Here is a 20,976-nt window from a genome sequence, read left to right on the forward strand (position 1 = left end):
ACCTGGAATGGCTACCCACAACACCAGTTTTGTTTTTATTAAGACCATTTAAGATTCATGCTACACATCCCCCCCGCTCCATGATACACTTCCTCTAACAAGGCCACACCTCCTAAGCCCCCCCCCCCCCCAAATAGCACCTGCAACTGGGGACCAAGTGTTCAAATAACAAGCCACTGGGGACATTCTCATTCCTTCCTTTGGTTCCTGGTCACTGCTTCCTGAAGCCTCCATCTTCTTTCCTGTCTAACTGGTATATGACATCAGCCCCTCCCACTTTATCATGCTGGGAGTTCTCCTTCTACTCGTAAATATTATGAAAAGTTATCTTTTCTCAGTTTAGTCTGCCTTTTGTCCATTTGATTTGCAGCTCCTGGGATCTAAACTGAAGAGGGTAGGGGAATTGCTTTTCTTCCTCGTTGAGTTGACTCCTCATCTCGCTTAGAGTAGATAGATGTTCCTGCTCTTACTCCACACTTTTAGAATCAGAAACTAAACAGAGAGATGTTAAGAAACTGATTCAAGATCACAAAGCAGAGCTGTATGGCCTTCAAGACCATACAGCCTAAATATCTGCCAACTATGCTGTAATTCTAACACACTGAAAAAAACGTTTTCTGAGCTAACAAACAAGGATCAGCCTGCCAGGAAATAAATCTTCTATCCCTAGCGCTGCTGCTATCAGCAGTGAAGTCAATCACGTAGACACTTTCCATGTTCTTGTAGTTCAGATAATTAGATAATTGGAGAAAATCACATAACCTATTTTGTGTCTTTCTGCAACGTCTCAGGCCTTTTTTTTTTTTTTTTTTTTTCTTTTGAGACAAGGTCTCATGTACTCCAGGCTGGGCCTCAGACTTAAGATTAATCCCCTGCTGACCGTGAACTTCTGTTCTTCCTGCTTCTTCCTCCTGTACTGGGATTACAGATGTTGTAGCTGTGTGCCATCATGTCCAGTTTATGTGGCACTGGGAAGCAAACTGAAGGCTTCATGCATGCCAGATAAATACTGCACCAGCTGAGCCGCATCTCCAACCCAAGCCCTGTTTTAATTTGAAGATTAAAACCTCAATTTTTTCATCTACTTTCAATAGAAATGACCAGCATCCTCTTTAGTGAACCCGCAAACTGAACAACAGATACCCCAATTCTGCTGGTCCTCAAGAACATGAAACAGAAACTCATTCTTTGAGTTCTGTTAAGTGCAAAATAAAAACCTCCACAGGCCAGCTAGGGAATGTGGGGGCTACAACTGTCCCTACAACTAAGCGGGGTAGCTCAAGGATCCCCTGCTGTAATTCTGGGAGGCAGAAGAGTTCCCATTTTAAGCAGTGGCACACTGACTATGACTCTGGCTTAGGCGTTTTATAGGGCCCCTGGGTCCTCAGCTTTCCCCTATCGGTCCTGGTTAGACACCTGTCCTGTGCCTTCCCTCCAGTCCCCCTCACATCTTCTGGGAACAAGAAGCCTCCATCACCCAGTTTCACTTTCTTTGTCTATGTCTTTCTAACTATGTCTTTCTAACGATGCCCCTCTAACTCTTCTTCGGGTGCTTACTGGATTTCTCGGGCACGCCCGCTGTAGACCAGTGAGTGTCTGATTTGAGACAGGTTTGTCTGTGGGTACCCTTCTGGACTACAAGTGTCTCCAGCCTGTTCTCCAGCAGTAGCAAAGGTGGCCCACCCCATTTGTTCTATTGTTTTCTTTCTTCAGCATCTTGCGCACCTGGCAGGGAAGAGGGACACTTCCCTGAAAGTCCCCCTTCCGAGATTTTAGGGCAACTCATCGGTTCTCATGGAGCTGGATGGGTGCTGTTTAAAAAGACTGAAGTGCAGAGAAAGACTGGAAGACGCGAGCAACTGGACGGTCTGCTTAGGCTACACTCTCCTCCTTGGCAACTCTGGGGACATCCTTGTCCCCAGGCTGGGCTCACGTGTGTCCGTGGGTCAACCCTATCATTGTTCTGCCTCCTCCCCAGCTTTCGTCTCTGTTGACAGGTGTACAATCCTGTCTTATTCCTAACGCCACAAGCTGCTGTGGCCAAAATGAACGTCTGCCGGAATGACACCCCCCCCCCCAGTTCCTAAGGACCGCTCTTGCTCCCCTTGGCAGACCCCCCCCCCCAGGTTGTCCCTATCCTTGGTGGTCTGGCTGCTCTGGGGACACCTGGGCCACATGGATGATGTCTAATCCACTTGAGTGTACATGGTCTCATTCTTTCCTCTAGGAGCCTTCCCCAAGCAAATGGAGGATTCAACACATAGGCCAAAAGGTTTGTTTCCCTCACTCACAGGCTCCAGAAGCAGCTGAGTCTTAGTCACGACCTGTGTCAACTGGTATTTGAAACGCTGTGCCTGTGGCGGTGTCCTGTCCTCTGGACAGTACCCTCCCTCTTTCCTTCAGGCTCTTTTATCAGCTGCTCTGGATCCAGGGACGAAGCCCTGTCTCTCGGAATGAAGTCAGACAGGAAAACCTGACAAAGAGCACGTCTCTCCCTGGCTCTACTGGAATTCATTCCCCCAAGGGGCCAGGATTCTGGAATAATAGGTAGCGAAGCCGAGATGTAGTTTGGACTCTCCTGCAGAGGAGGGTTTGTATGGGCCTCCTGCTTGATGGATTGGGTGGTCAAATAAGGTTGGTAATAATTCCCCACTGTACTGCATAAGTGGACTGAAATTCTATGCATTTATAGCAAAAATTCAGTGACAGAAAATGTCAGCTGTGTATGCTCCCTTCCAGATGCATCCTATGCACAGCACTAGGGCCTGGTGCCCAGCAGAGAGGCAGTCAGTGATGAACCCATGAAGAACGAGTGGATGGATGAGATTGTTGGTTTTTTTGTTAATTTTTATTTATTCTTCTCTCATACAATACATCCCGACCAAAGCTTCCCCTTTTGCCACTCCTACAAGTCCCCCCACCACACCACCCTTCTCCCCCAGATCCACTCTCCCCCTCCTCTGTCTCCCCTGAAAAGAGCAGGCCTCTTAAGGGCAGCCACCAAAGGTGATACAACAAGATACAACAAGAACAGGCACAAATCCTCACATCAAGGCTGGGCGAGGCAACCCTGTAGGTGGGAAAGGGTCCCAAGACCAGACATAAGAGTCAGAGACACCCCCACCCCCACTGTCAGGAGTGGCCCCAAAACACCAAGCCAACAGCCATAACATATGCAGAGTTCCTAGCATAAACCCAGGCAGGCTCTGAATGGATAATTTTTAAACATTATTCTATGTGTATGATTGTTTGGCCTGAACGTATGTCTGTGGAGTTCAGAAGAGGGCATCAGATCCCCTGGAACTGAATTTATAAGTGGTTGTGAACTGCTATATGGGCACTGGAACCCTGGGTCTTCTGGAAGAGCAGCCAGTGCTCTTAACCTCTGCGCCATATCTCCAGCCCATGAGTAATGTTGTAAGAATCTCCTGGAGCATCACGATGCTCTGGGAGACAAGAGACCTAGTCTAGTAGGAACAGAAGATCATTCATCTGAAAATACTGACTTCCCCTTTCTTCACAGATTCTGATCTTGATACCCTCCACTTTAGTCTTTGTCTTCTTATTTTACCCAATTCTCCCTCTAAACCAGGGGTTCTCAACTGTCCTAATGCCGAGGCCCTGTAATACAGTTCCATGCTGTGGTGACCCCCCAACCATAAAATTATTTCATTGCTTCTTCATAGCTGTAGTTTTGCTACTGTTATGAATTGCAACGTAAATATCTGATGTGCGACCCCTGTGAAAGGGTCCTTTGACCCCCGGGTTGAGAACCTAAAGCACTGCTTTAGCTGCTTATGTGTGAGCAGGACACACCTGGTCAGTGATAAAGGGACAGGGAGTTCTCTTGGGAAAGGGACTTCAGAAAGGACAGAGACACTTTCTACTGCTACCAACTACCTGTCTAGAATTGGATGAATTGGTGAATTGTCTAACCACTAGACTCAAATTTCTCTCCTCAGAGTTTTCAGTACAGGTAGTTCTACAGGTTTGTATGGGAGAAAGAGGAATGGCTGAAAACACAATCTTGAAAGCTAAAGTTTTGTGGTTTTTTTTTTTTAATTTCTCTTTTTGGTGGTATTGGGAATTGAACCCAGGGCCTAAGGCATGCTGGGCAGCTGCTTTACCACTGAGTTCTATCAACCAACTCTATTTAAACTTTTAATCTGGAGATGAAGGTTCACGAAGTTGCCCAGGATGGCCTTGGACTTGTTATCCTTTTGTTTCAGTCTCCATGGTAACTAGGATCACAAGCCTGTACCACCTGACCCAGCTCTAAAGCCCTGTGTGGTATAAGCAATCATTGTTCTGTATGTGACCACAAAGGGCCACATGAAAGCCTAGCACAGTGAGAGGCTTTGCTCGCTGAGGTCCACAGGCCTCCACTCCTGTTCATGATCTCATCATCCAGCATTTCATACTGATAGTGTGGTCAAGGAACACCACCCAGGAGTGCCCAGAAGAGATTTCTGATGCTGAGGACATTTCTGGAAGGGAACAGCTGTCTTCCATGGCAGGTAGCTAGGGCAAGAAGCTCTTGAGTGGTCTTGAGTCTTCTGAGCAGATGTGTGGTGTGGCCATGGCTTTATGATGGACAGAGAAGGGACACCTGAGAAAGACAGATGTGGCTATCTGTGAGAGCTGGGAAGGTGGCTGTTATGAATGGCTATGGTATCTGCTTTTTGGTTAAGGGCTTAACAACTAGCCAGGTGGTTTGCTTGGCTGCAGGTGACATTTGTCTCCGGTCTCCCTCTGTAGAGTCTCCAAGAGGCTTGTCTTAGGGTTTCTATCGCTGTGAAGAGAAACAATGACCACAGCAACTCTCATAAAGAAGAACATTTAATTGGGGCTGGCTTACAGTTCAGAGGTTTAGTCCATTGTCATCAAGGTGGGAAGCATGGTGGCGTGCAGGCAGACATTGTGCTGGAGAGATAGCTGAGAATTCTACATCCAGATCAGCAGGCAGCAGGAAGAGAATAAAACACTGGGCCTGGCTTGAGCATCTGAGACCTCAAAGCCCTCTCCCAATGACACACTTCCTCCAACAAGGCCACACCTCCTAATAGTGCCACTCCCTATGAGATTATGGGGGCCATTTTCACCCAATCCACCACATGTCTCTCAACTTGCTCAAAGTTGTACAACTACTAAGTGGTAGGTAGAACTGCAACTTGGCTCAGATCAGTTTCAACTGCTCTAGTTCACATGACTAGAATGTTTCCTCACGTTGCTGAGGGTGCTGGGAGCCATTAGTCTTCAAAAGGAAGAGAAATGAGGAAATGCTAAAATGACAGAGAGACCAAAATGTGTTCAGTCACTGAGGATGTGGAAAAGGAGCACTCCCCTTCCACTTCCTCAGAGCAAATTGGGTGTTCAATAAATGTTTGTTGAGTGACTGGATGTAAAAAATAAATCCAGGGTCCCAGAGAATTTTCTGAGGGTACAGAAGAGAAAGCATGGAGGTGGGTCTACTTTGTTCCATGCCTCCTATGTCTGGAGGAGAGATGTAAGTAAAGTATTGAGACAAGGAGGTGAGATTCAGGTCAGTCATTTGGGAAACACAGCAGAGTCATTCATGAGGGTGAGGGAGAGCTGGGATGAGCAGGAAATTTCTCTTCCCAAATGCTTATATAAATTCATCCATTGCTTCCGAATTCCATTCACTTGGGCATGTACCACTCAGACGTCCTGATAATGTCACATGACCTGTTATCATATTTCTTATGACTAACCTACCATATGCTAAATGTTTCATAATATGATGTTGAGAATTGTGATATCAATTTAAATGATAGGAATGTTGAATCAATACAGCAGTCAAATTAGCTCTGCTCTGAATGAATATCATCCATGGAGAGTTAGTTCAATGGTAGAATGTTTGTCTCTAATGTAAAATGTCCTGGGTTGGTTTTTATTTGTTTTGTGACAGGGTCTCATTGTGGAGCCAAAGATGGCCTAGGATTCACAATCCTCTCTTCACCCCCTGAGTGCTGGGACTACTGACATGTTGTCCATGAGTATCCACTCAGCTGATATAACTATAATATAATTACCAGACCGAGAGTAGATTAAAAATTATATCAATAACATTAAATACCCAATCAGTATTCAAATTTCTCCAAATTTTGTTTTTTTTTAAAGATACTTGATCAAATCAGTCTCAATAAGATGCATATGTATGCAGGTACTTCTTTAATGTTGAAGTTAACATAGACTAGCACTGTGAAATTCACACACAGACACACACACAGACACAGACACACACACACACACAAGTCCAAGTCCTGCCTCAGAGAGAAAGCATGGTCTTTTGAGGGGGTCCCTGTAAGTTCTACTGCTGCAGGTAAGAAGAAAACCTGGTTCACACAACTTAGTTAGCCAGGCTGGTTTAAACTCCTGGCGTCTGACCCCAAGTGGTTTATTTTTGACATATTTAAACACAATAAAACTTTGGGAAAAGGTTTCTCTGTGATAGTTATCACAATAAAGCTTAGGGCATGACTACATGGAAACTCCTTTGCAAAGTACATGTCTTTTGCAAAGTACCTATGACCTCTTCCACAAGAATGGGCTCTGTTGACAGAAACAAAGCTCAGGGACACGGGCCTAGGGAGGAAGGGCTTGTCAGAAGCATGAGGATGGGTCCTATTGACTGAGAAACAATGCTCGGGATAATGGTATAGGGAAGAAGGGGTTGCAATAAGCACAATAGCAAACTTTTACAAAGTACATGGGACCTTGTCCATAAAGATGGGTTCTATTGACTGAGAAACAATGCTCAGGATAAAGGGGATTCAGAAAAGGGCTGGCTCCGCAGAATAGCAGAAGATCACCACGTTATGAAACAACATCTGCTCCAGCCTCCCAGGTGAACAGGTGTCGGTTTCTTCCATTGAAGAACAAGCCTGTGTAGTTAACAATTCTGGATTCTCTAGTTCTCTCTGTAAGTGCGTGGACCTCGTGACCTCTACAGTCTTTGTCATTCTGAGTCTGGCTTATTTTGATGAGCTAAGTATTTCCAGTTCCATCCATTTTCCTGCAAATGTTATAATTTCATTTCCCTCGATGGCTCCCACAGTCCCATTGGGTCTATGTACCACATTTTCTTTATCCATCTGTCTGTCAATGGACTTGTAAGCTGGTTCCATTTCCTGGCTATTGTGAATAATGCAGCAGTCGATGAGGATGTCCGTGGTGTGTGGCCTTAAGAGTCCTCCGGGCACACCCCAGTGTTGTATGGCTGGGCCATACAGCAGTTCTATTTTAGTGTGTGTTAGGAACCCCTCCTGATGTCCATGATGACTATGTAAGTTTACATTCCCACCCAGCAGTGAGAAGGTGTTCCTATTTCCCTACATCTTTATCGGCTTCTGTTATTTGTTTTCTGGATGACAGCCATTCTGAATGGGATGAGATGGAATCTTGAAAGTCTTAATTTGCATTCCCCTTATTGAAGAGGTATTGAACACTTTCCTGAGTATTATTGGCCAGTTTTATTCCTTACTCAAGAACCATCTATTCCGATCATTGGCCATTTATTGATTTGTATGGGTTTTGTATTTAACTTTTGAAGTTATTCATATATTTTAGATATTAATTCCATGCCTGGTGTGACCTTTGGTGACCACATGGTCAGCAAAGACTATTCCTGTCTTATAGGCTGCAATTAATTTATAAGAATCTTCTGATATCTCATTCTTTCCCATCACCATCCTTACCCCCATCCCCAGAGAAATAAGGAAATAAATAGAATCTTCAGTTGGTTGAGTCTCTGGTCTGGATTTTTGCCAATCGCATCTCTAATGTTTCATGGACTCTTGTTTCATCTGAGAAGGGTATTTGATTCTAGAAATGTGAAGATACTGGATTCTTCTAGCAAGAATACCTTGTGAGAGTTACTGTGCACTTCTCCCAGGAGAGTCTAGACGCCTCTTGTTGAGAAGTTTGGCTCCAGTGAGGATCTTGGTCTTGATGCCTTTGTTCAGAGGTTGTACAGGACAACATTCTATCATCTACTCACTTATTAGCTGGAATCCTCCAAACAGGATCCTCCTCCTCCCCTCATTGCGGTGCACACCGGGAAAGACGGGATGAATGCTGCCTGTCATTGGGAAAGACGACGGGATGAATGCTGCCTGCCTTTGGACAGGAGTAGGATGGTGCACCAGCATCCTCCAGGGATTCCAGCGGTGCGTGTCAGTTGTGGCGGTCCTCCACCTGGCCTGTCCTTTGATTTCTGTTTTCTGAGTGGAGATGCTGAAGCCAGTCTGTCTGGGACCAGAATTCCCACTGTACCAACAACTGGCCAAGTGACTTTTGGCTAGGCCTTTAACATTTCTGAGTCTCACCGTGCTCATTTGGAAGTCAGTACCTTTAACGGTTCCTTCATCCAGCAGCTCTCCTGAGGACTAAGTGAAACTGTGTGTGTTTGTGAAGTGCTTGGTACACAGTAAGTGTGAGGTTGGTGAGGAGACAGGACAAAGAGGAGGGTGACTAGAAGACTGCACAGGCTTTGCTCGGGACAAACCCTATGGAGAGGAACTACAGTGTAAGAACCACAGCCCATGGCCTGCCTATAGGAGGGGGTAGTTACGGGGCAGAAAGGGGGAAATGGGGCCTGAATTTTTGTTGTTGTTTTGGCCTGCAGCCAGCCATTGATAGGGGTGACTAGGGAAGTAGAGTGTGTAGTAGATTAAAGAATTGCTGGGTGTGGTAGTACATGCTACGCAGGAGGCAGAGGCGGGCATATCTCTGTGAGTTCAAGACCAGCCTGGTCTACATGGTGAGTTCTATGCTAGTCAGAGTTGCATAGTGAGACTCTATCTCAAGGAAAGAAAAAAGGAAGGAAGAAAGGAAGGAAGGAAGGAAGGAAGGGAGGAAGGGAGGGAGGAAGAAAGGAAGGAAGGAAGGAAGAAAGGAAGGGAGGGAGGAAGGAAGGAAGGAAGGAAAGAAGTAAGGGAGGAAGGAAGGAAGGAAGGAAGAAAGGGAGGGAGGAAGGAAGGAAGGAAGGAAGGAAGGAAGGAAGGGAGGGAGGAAGGAAGGGAGGAAGGAAGGAAGGAAGGAAAGAAGGAAGGAAGGAAGGAAAGAAGGAAGGAAGGAAGGAAGGAAAGAAGAAGAACGGAAGCAAGCAAGCAAGGCAGGCACCTGGTAGTTACTGGGGTTTGATATTATGGCCATGAAAATATCTACAAGTTAGAACCAGACACCAGTTCTTGGAACTGTTATGCTGTAACCAAACTGGAGGAGCTTTACAAACGGCGTGACCAAGGTTAATAAGAAGCCCAACGTGTTTGCCATCATTAATAATGTTATGTTTTAAAAGTTGACTTAGTGGGTTGTAGATAACAGTATAACGTAAAAAAACCAAAATCTCCAAGGAATTCTAATGTGGACCTGGGTGGGGCAGCACAAGATTATGATGTCTAAAGAGGTAATGCTTGTAACTGAATTATGCTTTCACAAGATGGACAGGGGATATAGCTCAGCGGGTAGGGTGCTTGCTAACTTGCAGGAAGCCCTGGGTTCTAGCCACGGCACTACATAAACTGGCCATGGTGGAGCAAGTCTGCAACCCCAGCATTAGAAAGTGAAGGCAAGATGATCACAAGCTCAGGGTTATCTTCAGCTACACGGGGAGTTTGGAGTCAGCCTGGGCTATATGGGATCCTGTCTCGAAAGAAAGAAGGAAGATGGCCTGGGAGGAGCCCTTCCCTTTACTCATCAACACTCTGAGTTTCAGCAAGGACATCAACCTCTTGGTGCTCAGTTTCTCCATCAGAGCTAAGACTGATTGCCGTGCACACTTAGAGCCGTTAGTCAGACTACTGTAATGCACAATACCTGGCACATAGTAGGCGATCAATTTTACTTTTGTTGAACATTACAGCACAGGTCACAGTCTTGTGTGCCCAACTGATGATCTTCTCTGCCTAGATTTGTCTGTCCATATAACCAGAACTGTAAACGCTGAAATCTGAGGAAACTGTATTCCACCCAAACATCTTTAAAAAAAAAAAAAAAAAAAGAAGAAGAGGTATCTGTCTGTGTTTAGAGTGATGAACAGCTGTGCAGAGGCATGCTCCAGTAGTTCCCAATGAATTTAAATGGTTTGGCAATCAAAGAAATGAAGACCGTCTGAAGACCTGCGCCTGCACTGAGATGGATTTTCTGGCCTCTTGCTTGTATGTGAAACCATCTTGGGTGTTTTTTCTGTTCCACGGTTCTTATCTACACATTATAAATTGGGGGCATTTCATCCGATTAGCTGTGTGCTGCGAAGAGGCAGTATTTTGTTTTCCAAACATCCTGATTTGTCATCCACAAAGACAACAGACAAGATAGTCTTCAAGAGACAGATGCTATGGAATGAATTATTGATCAAAGTCCATGAACAAGTTAGAAGATGAAATACATTTTGAAATATATGAAAAAAATATAGTTTTTTTTAAAACTATATCCCACCACCAACTCCAGAGATCCGTCAACAGTAGAGGAAAGTGTAGAGAACACTGGTAGGTCCAATGGTAATAGCCAAGAGCCTTGTATTTTAGGCAATGGTTCCCAATCTTTCCAATACTGGGTGTCTTAGTTAGGGTTTCTACTGCTGTGAAGAGACATCATGACCATGGCAACCCTTAAAAAGGAAAACATTTAATTGGGGCTTGCTTACAGTTTCAGAGGTTTAGTCCATTATCATCATGATGGGACATGGCAGTGTGCAGGCAGACACAGTTCTGGATAAGGAGCTGAGAGTTCTACATCTTGATCCCAGGCAGTAGGAAAGAGACCGTCACACTGGGCATGGCTTGAGCATATATGAGACCTCAAAAACCACCTCCACAGTGACACACTTCCTTCAAGAAGCCAAATCGACTCCAACAAGGCCACACCTCCTAATAGTGACACCCACTATGGGCCAAATATTCAAACACATGAGTCTATGGAGGCCATACCCATTCAAGCCACCACACTGGGATCTCATTTTGTGATTTCCCCTTCTAAATGGCCTTGTATTTGGAAAGGCTGAACACACCAAACTGCATTTGTAAATATTGAATTTATTTCCCTTTTTTTTTTTTAAAATTAACCAGAGTCATCTATAACTGCTAGTCACGGTTTTCTGACAGGAGGAAAGACATTCTCCAGGCACTTTTAAACCTCCTTGGATATCAGAACTTTGAAACAACGGTTCCCCAGGAATTGAAATTCCCCCCAGGAATCTCATCCTTGGAGAAGGTTGTGTAGCAGTTGGTTCTGAGAGTGAAACCTTCCACCTCGGGAGGAAACTTCTTAAGACACAGAATGGGAAAAGGGAGGTGAAACAAGAGGAAATTTTAAGACAGGATGTTTATATTGAGTGACAAAACAGGATGTTCTAAGGAGAGGTGAAACCCCCTAACCTGAAGGGAAGCTCAACAAGACAGGAAGTAAACAATTCAAGACAGATTCAGGAAGTCCCTGAAACTGACCAGATTCACAAGGCCCCTCCCTCCTCAAGAGTATATAAGTGGTAAAGGTTACTTCAGCTACTCTCAGACAAGCTAAATGCCTACAAGATTCTCAGACAAGCTGAGCTGCCTAGGAGAGGTTCACACCAAGTAGCTTGGAAGACTCAGAGCAACTGAAGTACCTGCAAAGAACACTCTCCACCCTGTTGATCTGCCTACAGGCTACGCAATATGCTCCAGGTTTCCAGACTTTGTGAGCTGTCACCCGTGTGGGGGTGGGCTTTGGTGATGGCAGCTGTCTGAGTCATTTCTGTCTCTGTAAGTATCTTAGTGCTTTATTGCTGTGAAGGGACATCATGACCAAGGCAACTCTTATAAAGGAACACGTTTAATTGGAAGCATGGTCATAGTTTCAGAGGCCTAGTCCATTAGCACCATGGCAAGGAGCATGGAAACACAGGCAGGCGTGATGTAAAAAACTGAGAGTTTTACATCCTGATCCTTAGGCAGCAGACAGAAAGAAACACTGGTACGGGCATTTGAAACTTCAAAGCCCATCCCTAGCAATGCACCTCTTCCAACAAGTCACTCCTCCCAATCCTTCCAAATAGTTCATCAACTAAGCATGCAAATGTATGAGCTAGGGAGTCATTCTCATTCAAACTACCACAGCAACCCTTACAAAACTCCCTGGTATCCTCACTTTGGTTGGCTGTTGGTTCTGTTAGGGGTGAGCAGACATCTGGTCAAGCCTACCCAAGAAAATGTCAGACGACATTCTAGGAAAAGGCTCAGTGAAGCTTGGTCCAGCTAGAGGAGGAATTTGTCTCCCAGGAAGAGATTTCACACAGCTGACAACTTTTCAGACCTCCTGCCAGGAGAGACAATGGTGGGCTGGACCACATCTTGACCAGTTATTGCTTAGTTATTTGGGTCTCTTGCCCTCTATTTTTCTATATTTATATTTATATGTGTGAGTGCTCTGCATGGATACCTGCACACCAGAAGAGGGCATCAGATCCTGTTCTAGATGGTTGTGAGCCATCATGTAGTTGCTGGAAATTGAACTCAGGACCTCTGGAAGAGCAGCCAGTGCTCTTAACCACTGAGCCATCTCTTCAGACCCAAACACATCTAGTTAAGACTTAGAACCTGAGAGTAAAGGTTTCATAACAAGAGGGGATAAAAATGGCAGGTGAAGCTGGGCGGTGGTGGTGCATGCCTTTAATCCCAGCACTAGGGAGGCAGAGGCAGGTGGATCTCTGTGAGTTCAAGGCCAGCCTGGTCTACAGAGTGAGATCCAGGACAGGCACCAGAACTACACAGAGAAACCCTGTCTCGGAGGGGGGGAAAAAGGCAGGTGAAGAGCTAGGTGTGGTGGCGCACACCTTTAATCCCAGCACTCAGCAGGCAGGGGCAGGTGGATCTCTGGGAGTTTGAGGCCAGCCTGGGCTACATAGTGAGTTCCAGGACAGCCAGAGCTACATTTTAAGACCCTGTTTCAAAGAAAGAAAGAGAGAGAGAGAGAGAGAGAGAGAGAGAGAGAGAGAGAGAAGAAAGAAAGAAAGGAAGAAAGAAAGAAAGAAAGAAAGAAAGAAAGAAAGAAAGATGGCATTGTTCCTGACAGCTGATCTGCTTCAGAACACCGCTGTTCTCACTCCCCAGTTTCCATCATGATGCATCTTGGGATAGTCTGCGACCCTGATCCAGGCACTGAATGCCCAGGCTGGAATCCTTCCACTGCACATCACACTCTGCAGGCTGTTCTAGTAGGGGCCGGCACAAACTTGGTCATGTTTGGATAGTGTAGGATACAGTTAAGGATTTTTATCTTGGAATCATGGTGTATTAGGATTCTCTAGAGGAACAGAACTGATTATATATAATGGGGATTTAGTAGAATGGCTTACAGACTGAAGTCCAGCTAGTTCAACAATGGCTGTCTGCCAACCAATGGAAGTTCCAAGATTCCAGTAGTTGTTCAGTCCATGAGGGTGGGTGTCTCAGCTGGTCTTTAGTAGACACTGGAATCCTAAGAAGTCGGCTCTAATGCCAGTGGAGGAGTGGACTTGCTCATGAGAGAATGTGCAAGCAGGCAAAGAGAGCGAGCTTCCTTCTTCTTTATATAGGTGTCTAGCAGAAGGTGTGGCCCAGATTAAAAGTGGATCCTCCCACCTCAAAAGATCTGGTTTAAAGATGGGCCTTGCCACTTCCAATGATTTAATTATGAAAAAAAAAAAAAAACCCTCACAAGTGTACCCAGCCTCTTAAGTTGAAAACAATAATCAGGTCACAATTATGCCCAACATGATATAACCATCCCATGTACAAACACATTATATATTTTAGAATAGGTGGTAATGTCCCTTGAAGAACATTCTTTTAGTATCTCAAACTTTAATATAATAGCCACTGATATTCTCCTAATTGATGTTACATTTCATGATAAAGACAATGAGAGAAAATACAAATATCTGTACAAACACATTCTTAACGAATATGACTGCAACACTCATGTCAATCATAATCCTTGTTTCTGCACTGGCCACGTGGCCTTGGCTGGTATTTATAATCACAGGCAAAGCTCCCAACGACCACCTGACAAAACCAGAGTCTGAAATTGAGAGTCTTTATTAAGCTGGCCAGTGACTCCCTGGAAACAATTTTCACAGAGTGACGAAGCTTCTAAAGGCAAAAACCATATCCTGGTTGGCAGTTGCAGAGGGAAGGAGAGCAAGCAAGCAGTTTAACAGAAGCAAAAAAGGCAGCAGTTAGCAGGAGCATCTTGACCTCAAGTCCCTGGGACAGGGTTGGGTAATTTCCTAGGAGACTTTCCCACAGGAGGGGGTGTAAGTGGGGATGGGGGTGCACAGCTCAGCTTCCAGTCAGACCTTAGATGGCTGCAGCAGGGATAAGATAGAGGAATCATGGCCCCTTTCATTGTAGCACCAAGAGACACGCTGAATCTCCTGCACTCCACACATAATGTTTCTTACCTCCAATGTGGAAAATCAATCCAATTTCCTCTTGATAATCGAATCAATTGCCCCTCCTAACATTGTTATTACTTTCTTAGTTTATTGTCTTAAGATCACCAAACTGGCCAGGGGGAAATCTGAGCGTCCAAAATGTGTTGTGACTCCTAGCAGGAGCACGGCCCTACTCTGGAACCAAAACTTCTAGGTCAGCAGAACTTAAGGTTGCAGGAACAAGAGGCGGAGATTTTCCTTGTGTGTCACTTGGGGTGATAGTGAGTAGAACTACTCTCTTTGACATCCCTTGATGCCTGGGCCCATGGATCCTGGCTACGGGAGAAACTGTACCATGTATTGGATGCTGATTCAGGGCATATACTGCTTTCTGGAGAACCCTGCCCCAGACCTCCAGGTTGCTGCTAACATGGGTGCTATCACTGTGCCTTCTAGCAGCCATTCCATCTTTCTATCAGTCAGCTGCTTCAGGACGGTGAGAACAAGGTAAGACGAGTGGATTCCATGATTGTGAACCCACTGTCACACTTCTCTGGCTGTGAAGTGAGTTCCTTGGTCAGAAGCATTACTGTGTGGAATACTATGATGGCGGATCAGGTATTCCATAAGTCCACGGATGGTGGTTACATGCAGGAAAGACAATTCCATAACCAGAATAAGTATCTACTCCAGTAAGGACAAAATGTCCTGTCCATGGAGAAGTGGTCCAGTGTAGTCGACCAGGTTGCTGTCTAGTCACCCTGGGGAATGGTGCCATGGCGAGGGCCAGCCCCAGCAATGGCCAGGTCCCAGAGAGTAGGTAAGGAGTCAGTGTGGGAGGGTGGAATCAGGCAGCGAAGCTGGGGGAATCTCGCAGCTCTGACTATCAGTCAGGTGGCTTCTTTATTTATACAGATTTCATAAAACAAAGACAAACTCATGATTTTCCAAGAGATACAGATCATATCATTTTGTCCCAGATATGTGTTTGACTTTCTACCGCATGTCCAGGGTCACAGGTTCAGTTACAGTTAGCAAGTACAGAGAGATCAGATTTGGCTTTCATTATCAGTACCATAAACCCACTTCAAAGAATCTGCAGAATATTTCTGCCAAAGCAAGCATACTTAATATGTGGCAGCCTGGTCTCAGGCTGGCAGCATTTGTGGTTTCAAAGCGCTAGACAAATAGAAAATATCCGAGTCAGTGCAGGTGAGTCACCATGCTTTGAGCAATGTATGATTAACCCTTGGTGGTCAAAGTGCTACTTACAAGTCAGCGTGAGCCTGAGAACTTTCTCAGGCATAAAAGCTACTGCAGCTGCTGCTCAATCTCTGGTATAAATGCAATATTTGCATTTATGATCTCTATAAAAATGTATACATTTGTTTAAAAAAATACTTTTGTTCCTAGTTAAATGATATCACCATAGCCTGGTGTGAGCCAGTCTTTTTATGAATGGCCAATCCTGATACCTAACTCTTTTTGTCTTATATCCTTACATCACGTATATAGGCTATTGTGTAGGGAAAAGGTTATTTTAGCTAAGCTAACTTTGTTACTGAGTTCTTTTCCTCTAGGGCATATCCTGTAAGATCCCTGTCTTCTAAGCTACACTTTCAGGGAACTATGAGTGCAGTGTAGGGGGACCATGATCCGTTGCCATGATCCTGGCTAGTTGGAGCCTGTCAGCTCCTACTAAGTTTATACTGTTCTGATTATTCTGTTTCTGAGTTTGCTTAGGGGTGGATGTATCAAGAAGGTCCTGGAGCCCTGGCCTCATGAAGAACTCACTAGTGTTTTTGTGCTTATCACAATCTCCAGCGCATCAGGAAGAGTTCCGAGTAGGGCCGGAGAAGGTTATCTCTCTGCAAGCAGAAGGGGTAGTGTGTTTAGGACTTTCCTGAAGGTACTTAGAAATAATTTTCTCCGGAAAAGACATAAAATGAATCATCCTGTGGAAAGCCCCCCAAGAATGTGACACACAGAGATCAAAACCGAAAGTGAGAGACGGCATGACAGTGAGGGCAGCATTGGGTTCAGCTGTGCTGGAGCTGTGTCAAAACAGCTGGCCCGGCTTCATGACTCTCCCTGTTTCTAGTGGATATGGCTGTGCTGGTGCCGTATCTGGGGTTCAATGTGGGTCTCTGCTGTTGGCAGATCTGGTACTCGGCAACAGCTGTAGTCAGTTCAGCCTTAGTGAGTTGAAGTCCATGTTGTCTAGACCATGCATAGCCCCCACCTCTGCCACTATGGCCACTTTGTTTATGGGCCCACTGGGCAATGACAAGAATGGCTGGGAATAGAGGCTGACTGTCCACAGAACTGGCCATCCTATCTACTTGATTATTGAATTCCTTCTCAGCTGAGGTCACCTTTTGGTGAGCATTTACATGGGACACAAGTTATCTTCACATCCTTTGCCCATTTGGGGAGATCTCTCCACATATTTCTTCCCCAGATGTCTTTCTCACCAATTTCCCAGTCAGGCTCTTTCCAAGTCCCTGACCATCCATGGGCTATAGCCAGTCACATGATACAGTGAATAATTGCACATCTGGCCATTTCTCCCTCCAAACAAAACGCATGACCATGTATTCTGCCCACTATGAGGATTTCCCATTGCCTGTGTCTTTCAGGGCTGTCCCAGAAAAGGGTTGTAATGCCCCAGCTGTCCACTTCAGGGTGGTGCCCACATGATTTGCAGAGCCATCAGTATACCAGACCCTCGTCGTGTATTCCACAGGAACCTCATGAGTCTGTAGGTGCACGCTGGGCAAAGGATGGCAGTATAACGGGAGAAGAAACCATAGGCATTTGGGCAACTTCTTCATGTAATAACTTGCTTATACCCGCAGGACCTGCTTGGACCTAATCACATTATACCACATCTGCTTGATAATGATGCTGCTGTGCACTTCCTACTTTATGACCTGGTGGGTTAGAGAACCCCCCATCTCCAGATGGTCAGCTCAGGTTGCATGGTGGCCCACTGTCAAATGTCCTCTTTCCACTAAGGCCCGATAGCAGGCCTAGAGCTGTGTCTCCTCTCAGAGGGAAAAAGGTTGTCTAATGAGGACGGGAGAGCCTTGCTCCAAAACCTCAAAGGTCTCTTCACCTACAGGAGCCGCCAAAGGCTCCAGACAGCCTCCCTAGCTGCCACTGACACCCCAAGTACCATTGGGTCTGCTGGATCATGTGGTCCCAGCGGGAGAGCCTGGACCTGGTGAAGAGGCTTCTCCTGTTCTAGGCCCCACACAAAGCTAGCAGCTTTCTCAGTCACGTGTGTGTGGGCTGGAGTAACACACCCAAGTGGGGAACGTGCTGTCTCCAGAATCCAAACTGGCACAATACACATTGTGCTTCTTTCTTGGTGGTGGGAGGGGCCAAGTGCAATAACTCACCCTCCACCTTAGAAGTATCTCTGCATGCCCCACACGACTGGCCTCTGAAGAATTTCACCGAGGTAGAAAGCCCTTGAGTTTTGGTTGCATTTATTTCCCATCCTCTGGTGTGCATATGTTACCAACAAGTCCAATGTGGTTGCTACCTCCTGCTCACTTGGTACAATCAGCATAATGTTGTCAATATAGTGCACCAATGCTATTATTTTATGTAAGAGACAGACAATAGAGATCCCTTCTAAGTTATGACACAGGGCTGGAGAGTTCATCATATATCCCTGAGGCAAAACTGTAAAGGTATACTGCTGGCCTTGCCAACTGAAAGCAAATTGCTTCCTGTGGGCAGGTACCAAGAAAAGGGGCGTTTGCTAGATCAATAGCTGCATACCATGTACCAGGAGATGTGCTGCTAATCTGCTCAAGGAAGGACACCACATCTGGTAGAGCAGCTGCAGTCAGTCACTATTTGATTGCATTTTCGATAGTCAACTGTCATTCTCCATGACCCATCTGTCTTCTGCATTGGCCTGACAGAATGAAAGAGACATGTGGTGGGAACACCCCTGCGTCTTTCAAGTCCTTGATGGTGGCACTGATTTCTGCAGTTCCTCTAGGGATGCAATATCTATCCCAACTATATGCTGGGGCTGGGGAAATAACCTTGGATGAGTTCAGGGACCCACTGGACCTACTGAGTCAGTCTTTGGTCAAAACCCTACTAATCACCTGACTTCCATAAGTCCCTACTTTAACTGGAGGGCCACAACATTTCTTGGGGTCTCCTGGAACCAGCGCCAATTCAGAACCAGTATCCAATAAACCCCTGATTATTTCCCTTCCCCCAGTGTACAGATAGATACCCTTGTAAAAGGCCGTGGGTCCCTCTTAATTCATCCAACAGCATCAGCATCTCAACCCTAAGGTCTGGCCCAAGGAAGAGGGTGACAACAAAGCTCTTCCAGTGTGCTGGGGCCCCTTTCATCATTTTGCATTTTGTGGGATTACGTTTTAAGCAGCATACCCCATCCAGCACTGCAGTTTCCCTGAGCCTTAAAATCCCATCATCAACACTAAGCCAAGGGATGTTTGACATCTCCAGTTCCTTTTCAGGACACCATTTTTGACAAATGCTTCAGCCAGTCAAACTTGTGACACCTTTTTAAAGCTGTGTGGGCTTCCAGATAGTGGGCCCGTGTAAATAAACTCAGCCTGATCCAGTTCAATGTTCCTTCCTCCATGCTCCCACACCCTTAAAATCCATTCCCACACATATTCCCAGACTTCTGCTTGAATGAATTAGCAAACTCATTCAGCTCTTTAGCAGCGTAGCACACTTCCTCATGGGTGCCTTCTACCTCCCCTAGGAACCCGCTTTGCCTCAAGTCTGGTTACAGGTAGGTCTGGAGACAACTATGGGTGGGCCCTGAGGGACATCAGTATCGTCTCGGCTGGCATCTCCTTCAGAGAAAGTCTCTGCTGGTTTAGCAGACGATGAGGGATTAATTTCCTCAGTCAGGTAGAAAAGGCAATATTTCAGGGGTGGGGTGGGAGTGCCTCTGCTGAGGTGGGGAGAGACTGCTTCCTCAGGCGAGATAAGCCCTTGAGAATCTGAAGGTTCAATGTTCTCAGCTTCAATAGGCCCCTCCCACACATTCCCATCCCAAGTTACAGGATCCCACTCTTCACCAATTATTGTCCTTACCATAACTCAAGACATCCTTTGAGGCTGGGACTGACTTTGTGCTGTAATTCAGCCAACTTTCTAATGATGGCTTCGGTTTGATTTTCCACAACTTGAGCTGTGGCTGCTGGAGAGAAGAGTCTCCTCCAGGGCACAATCAGAAACCTGTAGACTGTTTATGTTCATCTGAAGCCAGGCAATTTTATCACTGAGTTCACTGTCCTTCACCCTATTCTGAGATGCTAGAGGTTGGTTAATTTTATCACAGAGCCCATTTCTTTCCTTTGTCAATTTACCCAGGGAAGCTAAGAGCAATCAGCTAGCATCATCCTTCCCCTTCTTTTCTCCACAAACTGACAAAAGTTTTATATACAGAGTGACCAAATCCGCGGCCTCTCACAATTGGTCAATCAGGATAATCAAATGCATTTGTCTTCTTAAGCTTGTAAAACAGTTCATGGGCTTTCAGTATTCTCTGAGCTTCTAGAAGGTTCAGTAACTGGGGAGGCTTTGGTAACTGTAGGTGTTGGCAAATTGGAAAGTCTATGCCAGATCCTTAAAATATTCAGGCTTATGCTTGTGTTGGTCTGGAACCGCTTCTGGTAACAAATCTGTGTTAGGGTCCTCTAGAGGAACAGAACTGATAGAATGAATAGATACTTCATATATATATAAATAAATAAATAGATACTTTATATATATGTATGTATGTATCTACCTATCTAACTATGAGAAAAGGGGGTTTATTAGATGGTTTACAGCCTGTGATCCAGTTAGTCCAACAATAGCTGTCTACCCAGCTGACTGGGTTTTAATTCCAGACATAGTCAAGTTGACAAGTAAGAATAGCCACCATACATAGATTTCAGATTTGTGACTCTCCAAGCTATAAAGATATACCTATTCTATATATGAAAACACTATCCCTGACCAAATCCTTTTGCTCTACCCCCTGGGAAACAACCATCATTGAATAGCTACCACTGTTCAATCCATAACCCAGGGAATTCACCAGTTCACCGTCTGGCCCTCGGCACTTCATCTGAGACCATGGCTCATCAGGCACAATGAGACAGATGAGAGAACAGAATACCCATTTATTGGCTTACTCCTGAAAATATAAAAACTCAACAGGACAGACCAGAAGCTGTTTGGGGAATGAACTCAGAATTAAGGTAACTGGACATCGATGATTGCTGCTGCCAAGCCACTGCCAGTCATTGGCCCCTCTCCTGATTCTGTTGACGTTCTGGCAAATTCTGCCCCCCCCCCCCCCCCACTTCTAGGTTCCTCAAAGGTTATCACTAGCTGCTTCAACTGTTCATCAAATGGCTACTCCATGCTGTGATTTGCACAGTTTCTTTAGAAACCTGGGGAGCAGCCATACTCATACCTTTATATTCAACACTGATATCTCTCTAGGCCCCTTTCTCCAGGAAAGTTCTCTTTGGTGGTGGTGGGCAGGGGGGCAATGA

Source organism: Peromyscus eremicus, chromosome 20 (assembly GCF_949786415.1).
Source record: "Peromyscus eremicus chromosome 20, PerEre_H2_v1, whole genome shotgun sequence".
Lineage (NCBI taxonomy): Eukaryota > Metazoa > Chordata > Mammalia > Rodentia > Cricetidae > Peromyscus > Peromyscus eremicus.